Source organism: Carcharodon carcharias, chromosome 3 (assembly GCF_017639515.1).
Source record: "Carcharodon carcharias isolate sCarCar2 chromosome 3, sCarCar2.pri, whole genome shotgun sequence".
Lineage (NCBI taxonomy): Eukaryota > Metazoa > Chordata > Chondrichthyes > Lamniformes > Lamnidae > Carcharodon > Carcharodon carcharias.
Window position 1 is genome coordinate 26,966,858 of NC_054469.1, and position 22,994 is coordinate 26,989,851.

A 22,994-nucleotide genomic window follows, 5' to 3' on the forward strand; every position below is an offset into this window, starting at 1 on the left:
TTTCTTCAGAGGCCTGGTGCTATTTAATTCCATTCAGGCATTTAATTCCCCTGGGGCAGAAATCCCGCCCCGAGAGCTGCCAACCAAGCAGAGGTTGGCACCTCTCCACTATTGGAAGCGTCATTGAGAGGCGAGTGTGGGTGAGTTGGGCACTGCGGGAAGAGAGTCACTGATGTGGGGGATAAGGGGCTTCGGAAGCGAGGGCAGGGGGGTGGCTCGCTGGATTGGGCACAGAGTGCCTGTGAGCCAAGGATCCATTGGTAGTCCATTTAATGAGCGGCAAGTCCCCTATCTGCTGCTGGTTGAATACCAGCAGTGGCGAGGTGTGGCCCTCAATTAGTCTCCGGTTGGAAAGGCCACCTGCAAGCCTTTCCACTCCAGACTTGATTGAAGCAGATTGCCACCCTGCACCCCCCCCCCCCCCACCCCCAAACCTTTTTACAAACTTGCCAGAGGGGGTGGAAATTAAAGCCCACCCATAAAGTGGGGAAGGAAGAGGCGGGGTGCAGGAGGGAAAACTATAAAAGATTAGCTGAACCAGTCTGACAACGAATAAAAGTTCTTTCCCGGTAGTGCTGTATCGTTTGGATAGTTGTGGGATTGGGGACAGGGTGGGGGCCCCTGTGGGGAAATTTGACTATGATCTGACCATGGCCTTGGGTACCAGAGAAAGGAGACAGATCCTCAAATATTTTCAAATACATCCACTTCCTTCCCTACTGGCCCCACTGATCTGCTGGGTTCTACTGGAGCCGAAGTAGTGGGAACACATGGTGTGCGGGAGTCTCTGCCCCCGGCCAACATTTTCTTTTAAGGAGGTAGATGACAGTTCTGCCCCTTACATGGGCAACTGGGAAATTGTGGATACTGGGAAAGATCTGATGAAACAAATATAGAAACATAGAAAATAGGAGCTGGAGTAGGTCATTCAGCCCTTTGAACCTTCTCTGCCATTCAGTATGATCATGGCTATCTCAGTGCTGTACTACTGTGCTCTCCCTATACCCCTTGACACCTTTAGAGTCCAGAAATGTATCTATTTGCTTCTTAAATATATTCAGTGACTTGGTCTCCACAGCCTTCTGTGGTAGAGAATTTCATTGGTTCACCACCGCCTGAGTGAAGAAGTTTCTCCTCATCTCAGTCCTAAATGGCCTACCTGTCTCCTGAGACTGTGACCCCTTGTTCTAGACTTCTCAACCAGAGGAAATACCCTCCCTGCATCCAGTCTGTCCATCCCTGTCAGAATTTTATATGTTTCAATGAGATCTCCTCTCATTTTCATCTCACCTTTCTTTTTCTGGTACTCATTGTCCTCTTGTATTTTGAAATCTCGTATCTACCAAATTGTGTGCCAGGAATTTTGTTCATAAGTTTATGTTGATCAGAAAGGTTATCTCTAAAAAGAACAAAAAGTGAAAGATACAGATTTCAGACTGTAAGCGAAGTGGCCAGTTTATAGAAACTAGTCATGGCATTTGGATAAGAATCTATAACAGAAATGCAGATGGCAATGTACAGGGCATAAATTTGGTCTTGTGTTTTTGAATTCCATTCTGAAGAAGTCTCGGCCTGCTTTCAGTGATTAATCTTCTCCTCCATTGTTAGACTCTTTCAATAGAATCTGTCTGTCTCTGGAGCTTGATGCTGGAAGCTGACAGTCCAGATCCAAAAAGACTTGCATTTAACCTCGGTGGTGGGGAAGCTTTTAAAAGCGATAATTTAGGATGAAGTTAATAGTCACTTGGGAAAATGCAGATTACTTAAGGGAAATCAGCATGGACTTGTTAAGGGCAAATCATGTTTAACTAACTTACATGAGTTTCTTGATGGGGTAACAGAGAAGATTGATGAGGATAATGCTATTAATGTGGCATACATGGACTTCCAAAAGGTATTTGATAAAGTGCTGCACAACAGACTTGTGAACAAAGTTGGAGCCAATAGAGTAAAAGGGACAGTAGCAACATGGATGTGAAATTCGCTGAGACAGGAAATGGCGTTGGTGAACGTTTATTTTTTGGGCTGGAGTAGGGTTTTAGTGGAGTTCCCCATGGATCTGTGTTAGCACCGCTACTATTTTTTGATAAATATTAATGACCTAGACCTTTGTGCCCTATACACCATTTCAGAATTTGTGAATGATGCGAACTTGGAAGTATTGTGAACCAAGAGGAGGATAGTGTAGAACTTCAAAAGGATATAGACTGGTTGTTGGAATGGGGAGTGACAAATGACAAATGGATTTTAATGCAGAGAAGCATGAAGTGATTCATTTTGGTAGGAAGAATGCAGGAGGACAACATAAAATAAATGGTACAATTCTAAAGGGGTTGCAGGAGTAGAGGTGTATAAATTATTGAAGGTTGAGAGAGTGGTTATTAAAGCATGCTGCATCCCAGGCTTTATCAATAGGGGCATAGCGTACAAAAGCAAGGAAGTTAGATGAAACCTGTGTTAAACAGTGGTTCAACTGTAATTGGAATATTGTATCCAGTTCTGGACATCACACTTTAGGAAGGAGGTGAGAGCATTGGAGAAGGTGCAGAAAAGATTCACGTGAATGATTCCATGGATGAGGATCTTCAGTTATGCAGAAAGATTGGAGAAATTAGGACTGTTCTCCTTGGAGAAAAGAAGGTTAGGAGGAGATTTAATAGAAGTATTCAAAATCATGAGAGGGCGCAGGGCAAAGTAGATAAGGAGAAACTGTTTCCATTGGTGGAAGGATTGAGAACCAGAGGGCACAGATTGAAGGTAATTGGGGGAAAAAAGCATTGGCGGCAACTTGAAAAACTTTTTCACGCAGCGAGTGGTTATGATCTGGAAATTACTGCCTGTGATGGAGGCAGGGTCAATTGAGGCTTTCAAAAGTGAATTGGATCATGATCTGATAACGAAAAAATTGCAGAGCCATGGGAAAAGGCAGAGGAATGTCACTAGATGAATTGCTCCTTCAGAGGGCCAGCACAGACATGGCTGAATGGCCTCCTTTTGTGCTGTAATTATTCCGTGATTCTATATAGTACCTTTCAGGTCATCACAAAGTGCTTTACAGCCAATTAAGCAGTGATAACCTGTTTTTTTCTTATGTTGATTGAGGAATAATTATTGGCCAAGGCACCCGGTATAATGCTCATCTTCAAAATAGTGCCAGGGGAACTTTTACATCTACCTTGGAGAATGGTCGGGACCTCATTTTATTGCCTCATCCAAACCATGACACCTCCGACTCTCAGGACTGCATTGCAGTGTTCACCTAGATTTTTGTGCTGAAATCTCTGGAGTGGGATTTGAACCCACAACCTTCAGACTCACGAGTGAGAATGCCACCAGCTGACACCAGCTAGATGGTAATGCATTGCGAGAGTTTTACACAAGGGGTCATGAAGTGGTGAGAAGTTTGGAAAGGCACCATATGCTATCTGCACAATTAGCTGCCAGTTATTTTACCATGTATCTGTCACAATGGTGTTAAACATTTGAATTTGAAATAACAATTTACACCAATTTTCTACAGCAATAGGCAGGTTTTAATTCAAGTGCATTTAGCAGAGGCAACTGATTGATATGATTACAGTTATAGTGGGGAATAGGAGAAAGAGTTGGGAACAGGCTGCAGTTGCATTTAAGTTTGGGTGAAGGAGAGAATATAGGGCACTGAGGCAGATCTTGCTGGGGCAGGAAAAGCCAGAGTGCTCTGGAGGTTTGGATGGTGTGAGGTTGCACCTCATTGAGTACTCTGCACCTTGCAACCTGGTGGTAAAAGCAGAAGTTTGAAGTGTTATGTTAGAGGGAATGATTGAGTGGTGTAGCAATGAGTAGGGAACAATCAAGAACATAAATTGGCGCAGGAGTAGACCATTTGGCTTTTCGAGCCTGTTTCACCATTCATCAAGATCCTGGCTGATCTTCTACCACAGCTCCTCCTTCCTTTATTGCCCCAATATCCCTTAATTCCCTCAGTATCCAAAAATCTATTGATCTCTATGTTTAACATACCCAACAACTGAGCATCCACAACACTCTGCATTCGATAATTCCAAAGAGTAATGGTTGTAAGGGATGCCAAGCTATAAGGTATGCTAGACTTGTGGAGAGCGGAGCTAACTCCAGCACTTAACCAAACAATGCGTCAAAGAGTTCTGAATCTAGGAGAGAGGATGGGGAGTTAAACGGAGAGATTGAGTTTGAAAGCATGAATGTTGAACCTCACTGAGAAATCATAAAAGAAAAGAGTTGTGTGTATATATTGTATGTAACACTGTCCCATGCATGTTTAATATTGAAAACATTTCAGTGCTATGGAGAAAGAGCAGAGAAATAGGATTAATTTATAAAATATTCAGTGTGAATTAGCCTTCCATAAAGTTCCACATGAAAGGCTGCTACACAAGCTTGTGAAAGTCAGTATCATAAGAAAAACTTGGAGGTGGATAAAAGCAATGCAGTTGGCTTCAAGAGAAGAAACAATGCCTACTAGTGATGGGAGTGATAGTAAAAACAGAAAATGTTGGAAATACTCAGCAGGTCTCGCAGCATCTGTGGAGAGAGAAACAGGGTTAGTGAATGTTTCAGATTGATGATCTTTTGTCATGAAAGTCATGAAAGGTCATTCATCCCGATGTGATCGACCTGAAATGTTAACTCTGTTTTTCTCTCTCTGCAGATGCTGCTTGATCTCCAGACTATTTCCAGCAATTTCTACTCTTTTATTTCAGATTTTCAGCATCTGTGGTATTTTGCTTTTGCATTAGATGGTACACACTGATGCCACTGTGCATTGGTGGTGGAGGGAGTGAATGATTGTGGATGGGCTGCCAATCAAGCAGGGCTGTTTTGTTCTGGATGATGTAAAGCTTCTTGAGTGTTGTTGGAGCTGCACGCATCCAGACAAGTAGAGAGTATTCCATCGCACTCCTAACTTGTGCCGTATAGATGGTGGACAGGCTTTGGGGGTCAGGAGTTTGTTACCTACCACAGGGTTGCTAGCCTCTGAACTGCTTTTGTAGCCACAGCATTTATATGGATAGTCCAGTTCAGTTTCTGGTCAATGGTAATCCCCAGGATGTTGATAGTGGTGGATTCAGGGATGGTAATGCCATTGAATGTCAAGGGGCCATGGTTAGATTCTCTCTTGTTGGAGATGGTCATTGGCTGACACTTGTGTGGTGCAAATGTTACTATCCACTTGTCAGCCCTGGACATTGTCCGGGTCTGGCTGCATTTGGACATGGACTGCTTTAGTATCCGAAGAGTCGTGAAAGGTACTGAACATTGTGCAATCATCAGCGAACACCCCGACTTCTGACCTTATGATGGAAGGAAGATCATTGGGGAAGCAGTTGAAGGTGGTTGGGCCCAGGATAATACCTTGAGAAACTCCTACAATGATGTCCTGGAACTGAGATTATTGACCTTCCTTTATGCTAGGTATGACTCCAACCAGCAGGGAGTTTTCCCTTGATTCCCAGTTCCCATCAGTTTTGCTCGGGTGCCTTGATGCCACACTTGGTAAAATGCTGCCTTGATGTCAAGGGCAGTCACTTTCACCTGATGTCCAGTTAAGGCAATGCACTGAGTGGGCAGCCACAGAAATAAGGGTTAGCGCCTCCTTATTTCTGAGAAACATAAATGACCTAGATTCAGAAAAACAATGCAATTTGGTCAAATTCAAAAATGATACCAAACAATGGGGAACAGTGGGTTTTCTGTGGGTGAGTTGGATGGCTCAAGCACTCAGCCTGCAGTGCTGTAGTCCTACCTGTAGTTTAAAAACCCTTACAACTTACTTTTGAAAGCATTGTGAAAAATGCAATGCAATCCTGACCTTATTACAGCCTTGGTTGAAACATGGACAAAATAGCCAAACTTGAGGGGTGAGGTGAGAGTGACTGTCCTTGATATTAAGGCAGCATTTGTCTGAGTGTGGCTTCAAGTAGCCCTAGGAAAATTGGAGTCAATAGGAATCAAGGAGAAAACTCCATTGGTTGGAGCCATGCCTAGCACAAAGAAAGATAGATATGTTTGTTGGAAATCGCTCACCCAGGACATCACTGCAGGACTTCTTCAGGGTAGTATCCTACGTCCAATCATCTTCAGCTGCTTCATCAGTGACCTTCCCTCCTAAGGTGGGGATGTTCGCTGATGATTGCTCGATGTTCAGTACAATTGGCGACTCATCAGGTACTGAAGCAGTCCATATGCAGCAAGACCTGGACAATATCTAGGTTTAGGCTGATAAGTAACATTCGCATCACAAAAGTGTCAGGCAATGACCATCTCCAACAAGAGAGAATTTAACCATTGCCACTTGACATTCAATGGCATTACCATTGCTGAGTCTCCCACTATGAACATCCTAGGGGTTGCCATTGACCAGAAACTGAACTGGACCAGACATCTAAATGCCATGGCTACGAAAGCAGGTCGAGGCTGAGAATTCTGTGACAAGTAACTCACCTCTTGATTCCCCAAAGCCTGTCCACCATCTACAAAGCACAAGTCAGTAGTGTGATGGAATACTCTCCATTTGCCTAGATGAGTGTAGCTCCAACAACACTCATGAAGTTTGACACCATGCAGGACAAAGAGGCCTACACCCTATCCACCAACTTAAGCATTCATTCCCTCCACCACCAATGCACTGCAGCAACTTACCACAGCTCCTTCAACAGCATCTTTCAAACCTGTGGCCTCTACCGCCTAGAAGGACAAGGGCAGCAGATGCATTGGAACACCACCATCTGGAAGTTCACCTTCAAACCACACAACACGCTGACTTGGAACTATATCGCCATTCCTTCGTTGTCACTAGGTCAAAATCCCGGAACTCCCTTCTGAATAACACCATGGGTGTACCGACACCACATGGACTAGTGGTTCAAGAAGGCAGCTCACCACCACCGTCTCGAGGGCAATTAGGAGTGGGCAATAAATGCTGGCCTATCAAGTGATGGCCACATCTAAAAAAGGGGGCTCGAGGTGTCAGTGTTAAGGTTTGTAGACTCTGTTTTAGTTCCACTTTATTTAATTTTATCTTTTCTCAGTTTTATATAGTTTTCTGTTTCTTTTCTGCAGAAGTTTTGAATTGAAATCATAAAGGTGAAGAGAATAGGTTACAATGGCAGATTTAGATGAAAAAGATGGGAGGAGGCTTGAGTGGAGGATAACCTGGTCGGGCCAACTGGCGTGTTTCTGTGGCCTATAATCCTAAGTAATCCTAGATTTGGCCCATCGTCCCAGTGCTGGTTTTAGTCAATAAGTCCCACTCCATTGCTCTTCTCTCAACATCCATTTAGGTAGTGCATTCCAGATCATAACCATTCAATGTGTAAAAAAGGTTTTTCTCTTCTTGCTTTTTCTCGTCCTTTCAGGTGTTAAGGAACACAAGCTCCAACAACTTATGGATAATGATGCCCCTCCAGGTCCTCCCACCCCTTCTAATCCTATCTCTTGCCATGTATTCAGTATGCCCTCTGACCTTCCCCTCTCTGATGCTGAATGGTGCTTAGCAAAGGACTTAGTTTTGTCCCTTTATGTCCTCACCTCAATTAATTTCAGGCTTGGCACAACATTGAGTTCTTCTTCCATTGCTTTCACTTCTGTACTCACTTCTTTGAGAACGCGTTCTGCCCTCGACCAATAAACTCTTTCACCTGCTTCCATTATTCTGCCTTCACCTGGATCCCTCCCTCTGGCCTCTTAAATTGCTCTTGCTCTTTATATTAAGAACTGTCAGCTTGTCAGCAGCCGTCTTAATTTCTCTGCTCCCCTCACTCAGCCTAACCAATCTCCCTTTGAACTTGCTATACTGCATTCTCTAAGGTCAAACTCTGATATTGTTATCCTGTTATCAAACCTGCTGACAAGAGTGCTGTTGTTGTCGGGTATATCAATCTCTATCTTGCAGAGGTTGAGTGCCATCTCTCAGGCATGTGCTCCTACCTTCCCCTGAACCATGACCCTATCTTGAACATTGAGCAATTGTTTTCCATCATAGACCCATTATTTCAGCCTGTTCCTGCCCCATTGAACTTATCTCTTCCTATATTGACTCTTTTTCTTCTCCCCTTGACCAATTTCTTCCCACCTACATCTGCAACTTCTGATGCTCTCCATCATTTCAACAATTTCCGGTTTCACGGCCCTAACTGCCTCCTCTTCACCATGAACGTTCAATGTCTACACTTCCATCCCCTACCAGGATGGTCTTGGGGCTCCCTGCTTCCTCCTTGAATGGGGGCCCAAACAGTCCCCCATCTACCACCACCCTCCTCCTTGCTGAACTTGTTCTCTCATTGAACAATTTCTCCTTTAACTTGTCCCACTTCCTCCGAATAAAAAGTGTTGATATGGGTACCCACATGGGCCCAAGTTATGCCTGTCTTTTGTGGGGTATATGGAACATTCCTTGTTCCAGTTCTGCTCAGGCCCCTCCCACAACTCTTTTTTTGGTACATCGATGACTGTATCAGCGCCACTTCCTTCTCTCACCCAGAACTAGAAAAATTCATCAGATTTGCTTACAATTTCCACCCTTTTCTCACCTTCACATGGTCCACCTCTGACACTTCCGATCCCTTTCTGACTTCTCTGTCTCCATTTCTGGGGATAAGCTGTCTACCTATATTCATTCTAAACCCACTGACTTCCACAGCTACCTCGAATGCATTTCCTCACACCCTGCTTCCTATAAGGACTCAGTTCCATTCTCCCACTTTCTTTGTTTCTGTTTCATCTATCCTGATGATGCTACCTTCCACAACAGTATTTCCGACCTGTTTATCTTTCTCCTCAACTGAGAATTTTGCCCCCACCCCCTCCTCCAGCCACTGTGGTTGACAGGGCCCTCAATCGTATCCAACTAATATCCCCCACTTCTGCTCTCACCCTTTCTCCTCTACCCCCAGAGCCACAATAGCATTCCCCTTGTCCCAACTTTCCACCCACCAGCTTCAGTATTCAAAGGATCATCCTCTGCCATTTCTGCCACTTCCAGCATAATGCCACCACCAAACAAATATTCTCTTCCCCCTCCCCTGTCAGCATTTTGAAGGGGCCATCCCCTCCGTGATACCCTGGTCCATTCCTCCATCATCCCCAACACTCTGTCCCCTTCCTATGGCATCTTCCCATTCAGTCGCAGAGATGTAACGCCTGTCCTTTTACCTCATCTCTCCTCACTGTCCAAGGCCCCAAATGCTCCTTCCAGGTGAAGCAGCGCTTTACTTGCACTACTTTCAATTTAGTATACAGTATTTGCTGCTCACAATGCGGTCTCTTCTACATTGGGGAGACCAAATGCAGACTGGGTGACTGTTTTGTAGAGCACATCCATTCAATCCCACAAGCATGACCCCGATCATCTGGTCACTGCCAGTTTAATTCATCACCTTGCTCTGACGCTCACATTTTTGTCCTCAGCCTGTTGCAATGTTCAAGTGAAACCCAACATAACCTTGAGGAACAACATCTTATCCTCCAATTAGGCACTTTACAGCTTTCTGGACTTGTTGAGCTCAAGATCTTCAGATCATGAAGTCTGTCCTCCATTTTGATTGCCAAGTGCCAGTCTGTGAGCAGAATCTTCCCGGATTCGCACAAAGTGTTGTAGCAGGCAGGAAAAAGAACGTTTTATCCACCGGCTGCAATGGCAGCTTTTCGAGCCATATCGTCCCAATCTCCGCGCATCCCACCTCTTTAATAATGCATTCCCGGAAACATGCAGGGTCACTGGCGGGTGCCTTCTGATTCATCCACCCCGCCATCACCTCAGGCCTTCAGTAATCTGGGCACCATATTTAAAGGGCGCCCCTGCACAGAGCTAGCTCTCTCTAAGTTATTGGAAGTTGCTGCAAAGCCATGGCTGCCAAAGGGAGGAAACATACTGCCCCCAAATTTAGCGATGCCTCCCTCCGGTGCCTACTGGACACTGTGAAGGTTTACCGTGAAGTCCTCTACCTCCGCTCTGGGCGAAGACCAGCAAGCAAGGCCATGAATCCAGCATGCAAGGTGGTGGTAGTGGTGGTCAGCATCAACGCCCTGCAAAAGAGGACAGCCACCCAGTATTGAAAGAGGATGAATGATCTCTAATCCGTCAGGGTAAGTCACTCTTCTCATCACTCTCAACTCTCACACTCACAAACTCATCACTGATCCTCTTCCCTGTGGAAATTGTCCTCATCCTGCCTATGACAGCACTCACCATCCACACATGCCAGGCATCCCTTTCATCCCTGGCAGGCATTCTGCTTACACGCTCTCCATCTACGGATACGTTCTTGCAGGACAAGCTTGCAGGACAAGGAAAGGAAGAGGCCACAGACTGGTGGAGAAATGCCTGACATTAAGGTCTTCACAAAATTTGAAAATAGAGTCTTCCAGCTGGCCGGCAATGAACTGCACCATTCCTGTGTTGACGGTGAGGTCAGCAGTGCCCAACCAAGTAAGGATCCAGCAGTGCAATATCCATCAGACAACAGCGCTGTGAGTCAGTTCTCCTGTTCCACAATCCTCTGCCATGCACTAATTATCTCTCCTTGCTTTTGCAGGCACACCTGGGAAGCAGCCGAGGGGGTCCGCAACTCAGGTCCTCAACTCAAGCTCCGAAGACACCTTGGAAGAAGAATCTGATGACACTCTCAGAGCGCTCACCCACACCCTCCACTAGTGTAGACATGCACACCTCGGTGGGACCTAATTCTAGAGTAGCCTCAGGGTCACAATCTGGTGAGCACATCGCATTGTCTGATCCACAGCAGGTGGCGGCAGGGACTTCCCAGGTTCCCAGCACTTGGAGGACTGCTGGAGGCCAGAAACCTGCTGAGTCTGAATCAGATGAGGAGGCTCTGGACTCCATCATACTTCAGTTGCTGGAGCTGCAGAGGCAAGTTCAGGAACATCAGGAAGGGATGTCTGCTGCACTTCTCAGATTGCAAGTCATGATGGAAGAGCCTGTCCACCTTCAGTCTGAGGTGATGGCGCCGGCATATCAATGCACAAGGTCAACACTGGTAGCATGGCGGCCACATGGAGACTTTGGTCCAGGACATGAGCCCTGCACTGCTGCAGAGGCTGAACGCTATAACTGGTGCCATAGTTGGCCTCCAACAGTGTCGACATGAGAGGGGCACGGGGCAGCTCAATCTCACTCCAGCTTCTTCTCTTCAAGGCGTCCAGGGGCCCTCGGGCACCCATAGGGAGGAGGATCAGCAGGTGCACATCCTCGGGCCATCCACCCTTTTGCCTCCAGAAGTGTCCGGCCCATCCGAATCCCCTCTTCCTGTGACCCCAGCAACTCCAGCTCCACAGGCTGAGGAGGGTGCCGCTGCCACACAGCAGGACCCCAAAAGCAGGCCGGGACCCTCCAGATCTCAGTGCTCCAGAGGAAGCCCATCAAGGTCATCATAGACAGGGCGTAGCGGTCAGCAGGCTGCCTCCACCTCCGCTGTGGATGTCCGGAGTACCAAGATGTAGTGGCAGGGTTAGGAAGGTTAAGAAAATGTAGTTGTACAGCCTGGACACTGGTTTTAATCACTTGTACTTAATGTTCACTATTGTAAATGAACTCCCAAGAATGTCTCCTTGCCTATGGCTCCTTGTTATGAGCAGTGTTTTTGTCACTCAGATATGAAACCTTGGTTCCTGCACAAGATAAAGACATGCGTCTCAGTCCAGGGTGTCTTCCCTGTCCAGTGTTTAACCTTCAAACCAAAGTGATGGTCTGGCTTAACACTCACAGGACTCATTTGTGATGCCGGCTGCTCGACGGTACTTACCATTGCTGCCAGAATGTTGTGGGCAGGTGTCACAGAGTCCCGTCATTCTCTCTGTGTGCTCTCAGCACTATTGAGCTGGGGCTGGTCCTCCATCTCTTCAGCATCTGTGACCGGTGGGGTCAGATGTTGAAGGCTGACAAAGGATCAGATGCATTTAAAGCTTCACGGCTGCTTCTCCACGATATGACTCTGATCAGAGAGCGCAGGCAAGCTGCCCTCAGCCAGACAGAAGTCAGATATTCACACAGGCAATGTGAAGATCTATGGAGTGTCCTCACTGCATATCGTCATCCTCCTTCTGGAACCTAGTGACTTTTCGGGCCTATGCTGCATATCCATGACATGAGCAGAGCTCTGAGGGTATGTGCACTGCCATCAGCTACACAGGAGCCAAATATTCACAGATGCAAGGTGAGGATGTCAGGACTGTTCTCATTGCATCTCATCATCATCCTCTATGAACCTTGCGGCTCTGAGGGCCTCCCAAGCACACCTGCCTCATCTAGCCAGTGCAATGGCCTCATCTCTGGCATCCTCGCCTTTGAGGACCTCATCACCATTATCCTCTTCGACGTCGTCCTCATCAGAGGATACATGCAGCTCCTCAGCCAGGCCCTCCCACCTTTGCAGCGCCAGGTTGTGGAGCGCACAGCAAGCAATGATGATGCGCGACACCCTCTGGAGACTGTATTTCGTGCTCTACCAGACCTGTTGAGGCACTAGAATCAAATTTTCAAAATGCCAATCGTTTGTTTCACCAAAGTCTGTGTCGCGGCATGAGCCTTGTTGTACCATCGCTCTGCTGCAGTCAGAGACAGCCGGACAGGTATTGTCAGCCACATCCTCTGTGGGTAGCCCTTGTCCCTGAGGAGCCCATCCTGCTGCCTCTTTAGACCCTGGAAGATGTCAGGGATCTGAAACCTTCTAAGGAAGTAGCAGTTGTGGATGCTCCCTGGGAATCGAGTGTAGACTTGTAGGATGTGTTTGTGGTGGGTACACACCAACTGAACATTCAGCGAATGGAAGCCCTTGCCGTTGAAGTAGTTGACTGCTTGTTGCCACGGAGGTCTGAGCACCATGTGAGTGCATTCGATGGCACCCTGCACCTGTGTCAAACCAGAGGTATGCACAAATCCCAGCACTCTTGTTCCCTGGCTTCCCTGATCCCAGGCAAAATGCACAAAATTTTGTGCCTTCACGAAGATGATGTCGCTGACCTCCTGGGTACACTTGTGTGTGGAGGCTTGGGAGATCCTGCACAGGTCATCTGTGGAGCTCTGGAAGGGGCATAAAAATTGAGTGCCGTGGTCAGTTTCATGGCTACTGGCAGTGGATGCCCTCCATGTCCCCATATCGCCAAATCCTACAGCAGGTGGCATCTGTGACTGACCAGTTCCCTAAATATGTGCTGTTTTCAGCGACACTGGTTCTAACTCATCTGCTGGAATGGCAGGCACCATCTGTAGACCCTGGGTCTGGCAAGGCGCCTACGAGCGACGGCTCGCTGTGGATCTTCAGCTGGCCCTGCTGCCCCTTCATCTTGAGGGAAGTGCTCCTCCATTTGCTGAGCCAGGCACCTCCGCCACTCTCTTCTTCTTCTCTGGTCTCTAAGCCATGAGGCATACTGCCATCAGGCTCCATGATCCTGATGTTCTGCTCCTGCAGGATCAAAGAGAGAGGCGCTTGAGGTAGCAAGGCTACTAAGAACCTCTCGTGGTTAAGTCTGAAGGCCCCTTCATGCATTCACCACTTGGATGGCCAGTGTGTGGTGCGCTCATTGACTGTCCGAAATGCCACCACCTCCGCCTAAGTCCATTTGACCGATTAGTGGCAACTTTGGCCACTGGACTGCATGCTGTGCTCTCAGCTCAGGTGCAGACATTCCCCTCTCCTGCATTGCACAGCTGCACTGATACTTGAACCATAATGGATAATGGTGCACACCTTCATAAGGACACTGCAAGGGGCTGTGAGCACTTCCATCAGTGACTGTGCCATGACCACCCTTTGCAAAGGGATTGTACAACTTGTCCACTTGGCCAATTGCTCTGCTGCCCCTAAAACGCACATTTACAGTCTGTGCCTGAGGGGTGAAAAGTTCTGGAGCATTTAGTGGCACTTCCATGCTTTCGCGTTGCTTGAGTGGGCAGAAAAACTTCAGAGGCCTGACTCCAAACATGTCAATGGAGCTGCAGCTGAACGGTCTCAGCTGTGGAAGAATGCTCGCTTTTGGCCAGCTTTTCCAAGTGCGTGGCTGCTTCCCTGACCTCCTCCTCCCCACAAACCCCCAGCATGTTCTCGAATATTTCCTTCAGTCTGTCTGTGTTGCCTTGCCCTCTGCCCCCCAAGTGTGACCCACACTGGAGCCCTTGCCTTGGCACCACATTGAAAGCCAGCTAAGGAAAAGTGACTTGCCTGTGCCCCCTGCAAATGTGCGGCGCCTCTTCCCTGATGTCCTATGGGTGATGCTTGCAAACGCTGAGCAAGTTTGTGTGCACTCACCTTTGAATTCCCCTCAAAGTTCAGATAGCCAGGCGCATGCTTTTTAAAGGCAGCCATGAAGCACGCCATTCTGAAATTAGGCTGATGTGGGCAGTAAATTTGACTTGGGAAATGGTCCTGGTGAGTAGGGCTTATAATTAGAGGCAAATGTGTTGAAATGACATTCCCGACCTGCGTTGGCAGGAAATGTGGCCCACCATTGATGAGTGGAGCCGTCTATCGCCAACTGGTTTGACAATGGGACAAGACTGATTTCTGGCCTTCTCTCCATATTGTTTCCACACCCCTCCCCCCCCCCCCAGCCTGCTATGACGCCGGATGCCGATGGGGTCAGGAAATTCAGGCCTATATCTTGTATTCATGGTTTGCTTTCAGACAGAGCTGCCCTTTATTCTGCCATTGCCACCTACTCTGGACCAGTGCTTTGTTTCCTCACTATGATCATTACCACTCCCTTTGCCTTTTATTCCATGGCAATTTGTAATTTAGTCTCTCCTGCCCTCTAACCTATCCTCCATCTTTCCTTTTGTTCTAACTTTTGCAGCAGGATAAAACTCACCACATTTCTACCTGTTTTCAGTTCCAAAGAAGAGTCATATTGGACTCAAAACGTTTCTTGCTCTGCAGATGTTGCCAGACCTGCTGAGTTCTATTCTAGTACTTCTGTTTTAATTTCTTTTTCTTGCCTGTGCTTCTCTTGCCAAGCACCTTAAACCAGAGTTTTAGAAGCCAAAATCCGCATCTACCAGTGCTGTACCTGACCGAAGAGTGCTTAATGCTGAGAACAGAAAGGGGAAGCATGTCCCATTCTCCAACTCTGGTCACCATTCTGTAACGAATGCAAAACTTAAGTTTAAATCCGAACAGTATTTCAAGTGATAGGGTGGAATTTTCCCAGAATTGTACTAAGTGCGGTAGCGGGCAGATAAAATGGAGTCCTACCCACCGACAAAAATGGCGGGTTTTCACACCGTATCGTCCTGAGCCTGCTTCATAATTTATTCACTCACATGAAGCACATTGTTTCCATGGCGAGCGGGTTCTCATTCGCCTGCCTGCCATCACCCTCCTGTTGCATCACACCAGCAAAGCATTCATCGCCACCAGCTCACCACTGCTGCCTGCGAGACATGGCCAGCAAAGGGAAAAAAGCTGCAGCCCCCCGCTTCAACGATGAGTTCCACCAGCGACTGCTGGATGCCGTGGAGGCCTGCCGGAATGTGCTCTACCCCACTCTAGCTGCAGGATGGGTAGCAAAATCACCAGCCTGCCTTGGGAGGTGGTGACAGAGGTGGTCAGCACAAATGCCCTGCAGGGGAGGACTGCTACACAGTGTCGCAAAAGGATGAATGATCTCCTCCATTCCACCAGGGTGAGTCACTCTTTTCATCACTCCTGACTCTCGCACTCTCGAACCTATCACACATCCATAGGGCCCTCACTCACTGCCAGTGCAATGGACATCACCATTCACTCTTTCACACACACTGTAATTGTCCTCATCCCATCCATGGGACCACTCACTACCCACACAGGCCAGGCATACTTATCATCTGGCCCAGCAGGCGTCCTGATACACTCTCCCCATCTCTATCCATGCAGGACAAACTGGCACACAGCAGGAAGGAAAGGTCCCAGTCAGTGGAGGGATACCAGAGATCAGAGTTCTGACAGAATTCGAAAACAGAGCCATCCAGCTGGCCGGCGATGACCGAGACCTGTCCTGTGCTGATGGTGAGATCGGTGCTGCTCTACCAAGTGAGGACCCAGCAGTGCAACATTCATCAGACAACCATGCCATGAGTGATGTGTCCTCTATCACAGGCCACTGCCATGCACTAATTACCTCCCATAGTTTTCACAGGCACGTCTACCAAACAGCCGATAGAGTCCATAATCCAGTGCCTCTAATCAAGCTCTGAAGAAACCTCTGAAGGAGAATCTGGAGGCACCCTCCTTGAAGTCCCATCAGAGTGCTCACCCACACCTTCCACCAGCGCAGAGACACACACCTCGGTGGGACCTAACTTTAGAGTAGCCTCGGGATCACAATCTGGTGAGCACATTGCACTCTTTGATCCACAGCAGGTGGAAGCAGGGACTTCCCAGGTCCCCCGCACTCGGAGGATTGCTGGAGGCCAGAATGTTGCTGAGTCTGAGTCAGATGACGAGCCTCTGTACTCAGTCACGTCACAGTTGCTGGAGCTGCAAAAGCAAGGTAAGGAACATCAGAAAGGGATATCAGCTGCACTCCTCAGATTGCAAGGCACAATGGAGGAGTCTGTCCATCTTCATGCTGACGTGATAGCGCCGGCATTGCAACGCACCAAGGTCAACACTGGCAAGATGGCGGCCACCATGGAGACATTGGTCCAGGACGTCACTCCTGCACTGTTGCGCGGGCTTAACTCCATTTCTGATGTCATAATTGGCCTCCAATAGTGTGTATGCGTGAAGGGTGCTGGGCAGCTCGATCTCACTCCAGCTATCCCTTCTGCTCGTGGAGTCAGCCAGGGGCCCTTGGGCACCCATAGGGAAGAGGATCAGTAGATGACGCTGGGAGTGACTGGCCCATCCACATTACCTCTTGCTGTAACCTCCGCAGCTCCAGCTTCACAGGCCAAGGAGGGTTCCACTGCTGGAAAGCGGGCCGGGGCCCTCCAAGTCTTGGACCTACAGAGGACGCCCGCCAAAGTCATCACAGCCAGGGCATCAGAGTTAGCAGGCTGCCTCCGCCTCCGCTGTGGATGTCTGGGGAGCACTAAGACGTAGCGGCAGGGTTAGGAAAGTTAGGAAAAAGTAGTTGCACACCTTGGGCACGGGTGTTATCACTTGAACATACTGTTCACTATTATCAATAAAGTCCTAAGAATGTCTTCCTGCCTGCGGCTCCTTGTTCTGATGAGTAGTGTTCTTGTCACTCAGATGTGAAACCTTTCTGCATGAGATAAAAGGCAGGTGTCTCAGTCCAGGGCCTCTACCCTGTGCTCTGTGCGGCCCTCAGACCACAGTGATGGTCCAGCCTCACACTGCCTGGAAACATTACTGATGCCTGCACCTTGGTGGTGCTGGTCATTGCTGCCAGAATGTAGTGGGCAGGTGCCACAGAGTTCTCTCATTCTCTCTATGTGCTCTTAGCACCTTTAAGGTGGGGCTCGCCCCCATCACACCAGCATCTGTGACCACTAATGTTGTGCACCAGCTCCTGAAGGCCTGAGGTGCTGAAGGCAGACACAGCATCAGATGCGTGTAAAGTTTCATGGCTGCATCTCTGAGATGACGCTGATCATGGAGTGCAAGCGAACTACCCTCGGCCAGACAGAAGTCAGACATTCTCAGAGGCTATGATCAATGGAGTGTCCTCTCTGCAGCTTGTCATCATCCTCCTGCGATTGAGCAGCTATAAGGGCCTCCACTGCATCTCCATGACAGGAGCATTCTTACAGAGCGTATTAGTGCTGTCATAAGCCAACTGGAGTCAAACATTCACAACTACGATGTGAGGCTCTATGGGGACACCTCGCTGCATGTTGTCATCACCCTCCACAAATTAGGCAGCTTTGTGGGCCTCCCCAGGATGCCTGCCTCGTCTAGCCAGTGCAAGAGACTCATCGTAACCACTGAGGACCCCCTCACTCTTACCCCCATCGGCGGCATCCTCATCCGTGGAGACGTGCAGCTCCTCCATCTCCTCCTCAGCCAGCTCCACGCCCTGTTGCAGCGCCAGGTTGTAAAGGATACAGCAGATGATGACGATGTGTGGCACCCTCTGTGGACTGCATTGCAGGGTTCGACAAGGCACCGGAACCGTATCTTCAACATCCTGATGGTCTGCTCCTCCAAGTTGCGAGCTGATCCATGAACCTCATTATAGCATCGCTCTGTTGCAGCCTGCGGCCGCCACACGGGCACCATCAGCCACGGCCTCTGTGGGTAGCCCTTGTCCCCAAGGAGCCAACCCTGCAGCCTCTGGATCCTGGAAGACTGCAGGGATCTGCGAGCGACTCAGGATGTAGGCCTTGTGCACGCTACCTGGAAACCGTGCGCACACCTGCAGGATGCGTTTCTGGTGGTCACATACCAGCTGCACATTCAGTGAATGGAAGCCCTTGCGGTTGATGGAGTCCACCATGTATAGTGACGGAGACCTGAGTGCCACATGAGGTGCAGTCAATCGCACCCAGCACCTGTGGGAATCCGGAGATCAGGGCGAATCCAATGTCCCTTGCGTCCTGGCTGTCCCGGTTCCAGGCGAAATGCACAAAGTTGTGTGCCATGGAGAAGGTGGCTTTCGTGACCTCATGGATGCATTTGTGGGTGGCAGATTGTGAAATCCCACAGAGGTCACCTGTGGAGCCCTGAAAGGAGCCACTGGCATAGAAATTTCACAGCCACTGGCAGTGTATGCCCACCATGTCCCCTTGACGCCATGTCCTGCAATAAGTGGCAGATGTGAGCCACCAGGTCCCTAGACATGCTCAGTTGTTGGCAACGCTGGTTCTCAGTCATCTTCAGAACTGGCATGCAGCGTCCATAGACCCTGAGTGTCATTAGATGCTGACAAGCCAAGGCTCGCTGTCGCTCCTGGGCAGTTTGTGCAAGAGTCCCTGCTGCCCCTTCTTCATGAGGTTGCTGCTCCTGCCTTTGTGCTGCCATGCACCTCAGTCGCTCCCTCCTCCGTCTTCTAAGGTCTCTGTAGGCCATCAGGCATACAGCTAGGTCACCAGGATCCATGATCCTAATGTGGTCCTCCTGCAGCATGAAAGAGAGAGACATAGTTATCATGGCTGTACTTTGTACCTTTCCTGGCCTTGTGTGACCACCCCTTAATGCTTCCTGGAGAGATAAAAACAAAAAACTGCAGATGCTGGAAATCCAAAACAAAAACAGGAATTACCTGGAAAAACTCAGCAGGTCTGGCAGCATCGGCGGAGAAGAAAAGAGTTGACGTTTCGAGTCCTCATGACCCTTCGACAGAACTAGGTGAATCCAAGGAAGGAGTGAAATATAAGCTGGTTTAAGGCGGGGGGGGGTGGATTGGGTGGGGGGAGAGAAGTGGAGGGGGGTGGTGTGGTTGTAGGGACAAACAAGCAGTGATAGAAGCAGATCATCAAAAGATGTCACAAACAACAGAACAAAAGAACATATAAGTGTCGAAGTTGGTGATATTATCTAAACGAATGTGCTAATTAAGAATGGATGGTAGGGCACTCAAGGTATAGCTCTAGTGGGGGTGGGAGGAGCATAAAAGATTTAAAAATATTTAAAAATAATGGAAATAGGTGGGAAAAGAAAAATCTATATAATTTATTGGAAAAAAACAAAAGGGAGGGGGAAGAAACAGAAAGAGGGTGGGGATGGAGGAGGGAGGTAAAGACCTAAAGTTGTTGAATTCAATATTCAGTCTGGAAGGCTGTAAAGTGCCTAGTCGGAAGATGAGGTATTGTTCCTCCAGTTTGCATTTGGGCTTCACTGGAACAATGCAGCAAGCCAAGGACAGACATGTGGGCAAGAGAGCAGGGTGGAGTGTTGAAATGGCAAGCGACGGAGGTTTGGGTCATTCTTGCGGACAGACCACAGGTGTTCTGCAAAGCGGTCGCCCAGTTTACGTTTGGTCTCTCCAATGTAGAGGAGACCGCATTGGGAGCAACGAATGCAGTAGACTAAGTTGGGGGAAATGCAAGTGAAATGCTGCTTCACTTGAAAGGAGTGTTTGGGCCCTTGGACGGTGAGGAGAGAGGAAGTGAAGGGGCAGGTGTTACATCTTTTGCGTATGCATGGGGTGGTGCCATAGGTGGGCGTTGAGGAGTAGGGGGTGATGGAGGAGTGGACCAGGGTATCCCGAAGGGAACGATCCCTATGGAATGCCGACAGTGGGGGTGAAGGGAAGATGTATTTGGTAGTGGCATCATGCTGGAGTTGGCGGAAATGGCGGAGGATAATCCTATGAATGCGGAGGCTGGTGGGGTGATGTGAGGACAAAGGGGACCCTATCATGTTTCTGGGAGGAGGAGAAGGCGTGAGGGCGGGAGATGGGCCGGACACGGTTGAAGGCCTTGTCAACGACCGTGGGTGGAAAACCTCGGTTAAGGAAGAAGGAGGACATGTCAGAGGAACTGTTTTTGAAGGTAGCATCATTGGAACAGATGCGACGGAGGTGAAGGACCTGAGAGAATGGGATGGAGTCCTTACAGGAGGCGGGGTGTGAGGAGCTGTAGTCAAGGTAGCTGTGGGAGTCGGTAGGCTTGTAATGGATATTGGTGGACAGTCTATCACCAGAGATTGAGACAGCGAGGTCAAGGAAGGGAAGGGAAGTGTCAGAGATGGACCACATGAAAATGATGGAGGGGTGGAGATTGGAAGCAAAATTAATAAATTTTTCCAAGTCCCGACGAGAGCACGAAGCAGCACGGAAGTAATCATCGATGTACTGGAGAAAGAGTTGTGGAAGGGGGCCGGAGTAGGACTGGAACAAGGTTGTTCTGTTGTCTGTGACATCTTTTGATGATCTGCTTCTATCACTGCTTGTTTGTCCCTACAACCCCACCACCCCCCTCCACTTGTCTCCCCCCACCCTAACCCACCCCCCCCCCCACCTTAAACCAGCTTATATTTCACCCCTTCTTGGATTCACCTAGTTCTGTTGAAGGGTCATGAGGATTTGAAATGTCAACTCTTTTCTTCTCCGCCGATGCTGCCAGACCTGCTGAGTTTTTCCAGGTAATTCTGTTTTTGTTTTGGATTTCCAGCATCCGCAGTTTTTTGTTTTTATCTCTGTGTTTAATTGACTGCCACTGCTCTTCAAGAAATGCCTACCTCCTTGAAGAGGTTCTGTTCATCTCTGCGACAAGATTTCTGTATCTCTCTTCTGCCTTGTTCACCTTCATTGCTTTCCATTTCTCTCCTGGTGCTTGACAAGGTGTTTACTAAAACCCGCTTTCACAGCCATATCTCTTTTCTCAGTGACTGTCTCCGTCTCCGACTTACCCCACGTGAATTTCAACTGAAATTCCACCCCTCATGTTTCGAACCCACCCAGGATTACAGGTATCTCCGGGACATAAAACGTTTCTCGGACTGCTGTTCCCGTCACATTCTGAAATCCACACTCAGTGCCATGCGCCGCCATATGAACACACTCGACCTCTCCCTCCAGCAGCACCGCCGTACCCTTTTTCAAAGCTGCGCATGCCCCCAGTTTCATTTTATTCTTCGGCTCATCCGACGCCTCAACAAGAAACCTTTTCTCTTTCTCTCAAGTGCTAAGGAACGCAAGCTCCAACAACTCATCGACACCAACACCCATCTAGGACCCTCCATCCCTGCCTGTCCCTCCGTCCCCACCCCATCTTCCAATCCCAGCCCCAGCCGTGTGTTCACTATACCCCCTGACCTTCCCCTCTCCAATGCTGAACGTTCAGTGCTCAGCAAAGGACATAGTTTCATACCCTTACGCCCTCACTTCAATGAATTTCGGGCTCGGCATGATGCTGAACTCTTCTTCCACTGTCTTCGTCTCCGGGCTCACTTCTTTGGGCAGGAGTCCTCTCCCCATTCAACGGATCCTTTCACCCAGTTCCAATATTCTTCCTTCACCTGGACCCCTCCCTCTGGATTCTTACCTTCTCTTGATCTTTTCACTGAGAACTGTCGGCGCGACATTAGTTGTCTCAATTTCTCTGCTCCTCTCACCCATTCTAATCTCTCTCTCTCTGAACTTACTGCACTCCATTCTCTCAGGTCCAACCCTGACATTGTCATCAAACCCGCTGACAAGGGTGGTGCTGTTGTTGTCTGGTGCACTGACCTCTACCTCGCGGAGGCTGAGCGTCAACTCGCAGACACTTCCTCCTACCTCTCCCTGGACCATGACCCCACCACAGAACATCAAGCCATTGTTTCCAGGACTGTCACTGACCTCATCTCCTCTGGGGATCTCCCTCCCACAGCTTCCAACCTGATAGTCGCCCAACCTCGGACGGCCCGCTTCTATCTCCTACCCAAAATCCACAAACAGAACAGCCCCGGTAGACCGATCATCTCAGCTTGCTCCTGCCCCACAGAACTCATTTCTCGTTATCTTGACTCCCTTCTCTCTCCCCTTGTCCAGTCCCTTCCCACCTACATCCGTGATTCCTCTGACACCTTACGTCACATCAACAATTTCTAGTTCCCTGGCCCCAACCGCTTCCTCTTCACCCTGGACGTCCAATCCCTCTACACCTCCATCCCCCACAAGGATGGTCTGAGGGCCCTTAGCTTCTTCCTCGAACAGAGGCCCGAACAATCCCCATCCACCACTACTCTCCTCCGTCTGGTTGAACTTGTTCTCACACTGAACAATTTCTCCTTCAACTCCTCCAAATAAAAGGTGTGGCTATGGGTACCCGCATGGGCCCCAGCTATGCCTGTCTCTTTATGGGGTACGTGGAACATTCCTTGTTCCAGTCCTACTCCGGCCCCCTTCCACAACTCTTTCTCCGGTACTTCGATGATTACTTTGGTGCTGCTTCATGCTCTTGTCGGGACTTGGAAAAATTTATTAATTTTGCTTCCAATCTCCACCCCTCCATCATTTTCACGTGGTCCATCTCTGACACTTCCCTTCCCTTCCTTGATCTCTCGTCTCAATCTCTGGTGATAGACTGTCCACCCAAATCCATTACAAAGCCACCGACTCCCACAGCTACCTCGACTACAGCTCCTCACACC

The 22,994-nt window shown here is 48.7% G+C and overlaps 1 protein-coding gene across 7 annotated transcripts in view; it reads left to right on the top strand.

The window, feature by feature from the left end:
- galnt11 (UDP-N-acetyl-alpha-D-galactosamine:polypeptide N-acetylgalactosaminyltransferase 11 (GalNAc-T11)) overlaps window positions 1-22,994 on the top strand; it is a 199,747-nt gene that overhangs the window by 44,652 nt on the left and 132,101 nt on the right. For 2 of the 7 annotated variants that reach the window (XM_041183553.1, XM_041183555.1), the window contains exon 1: window positions 6,568-6,998. The exons of the other annotated variants lie outside the window; for them this stretch is intronic. The gene's annotated coding sequence lies outside the window, so the exon portion shown is untranslated. Of the gene's footprint in view, window positions 1-6,567; window positions 6,999-22,994 lie in introns of those variants that run through there. 7 annotated transcript variants of the gene reach the window in all.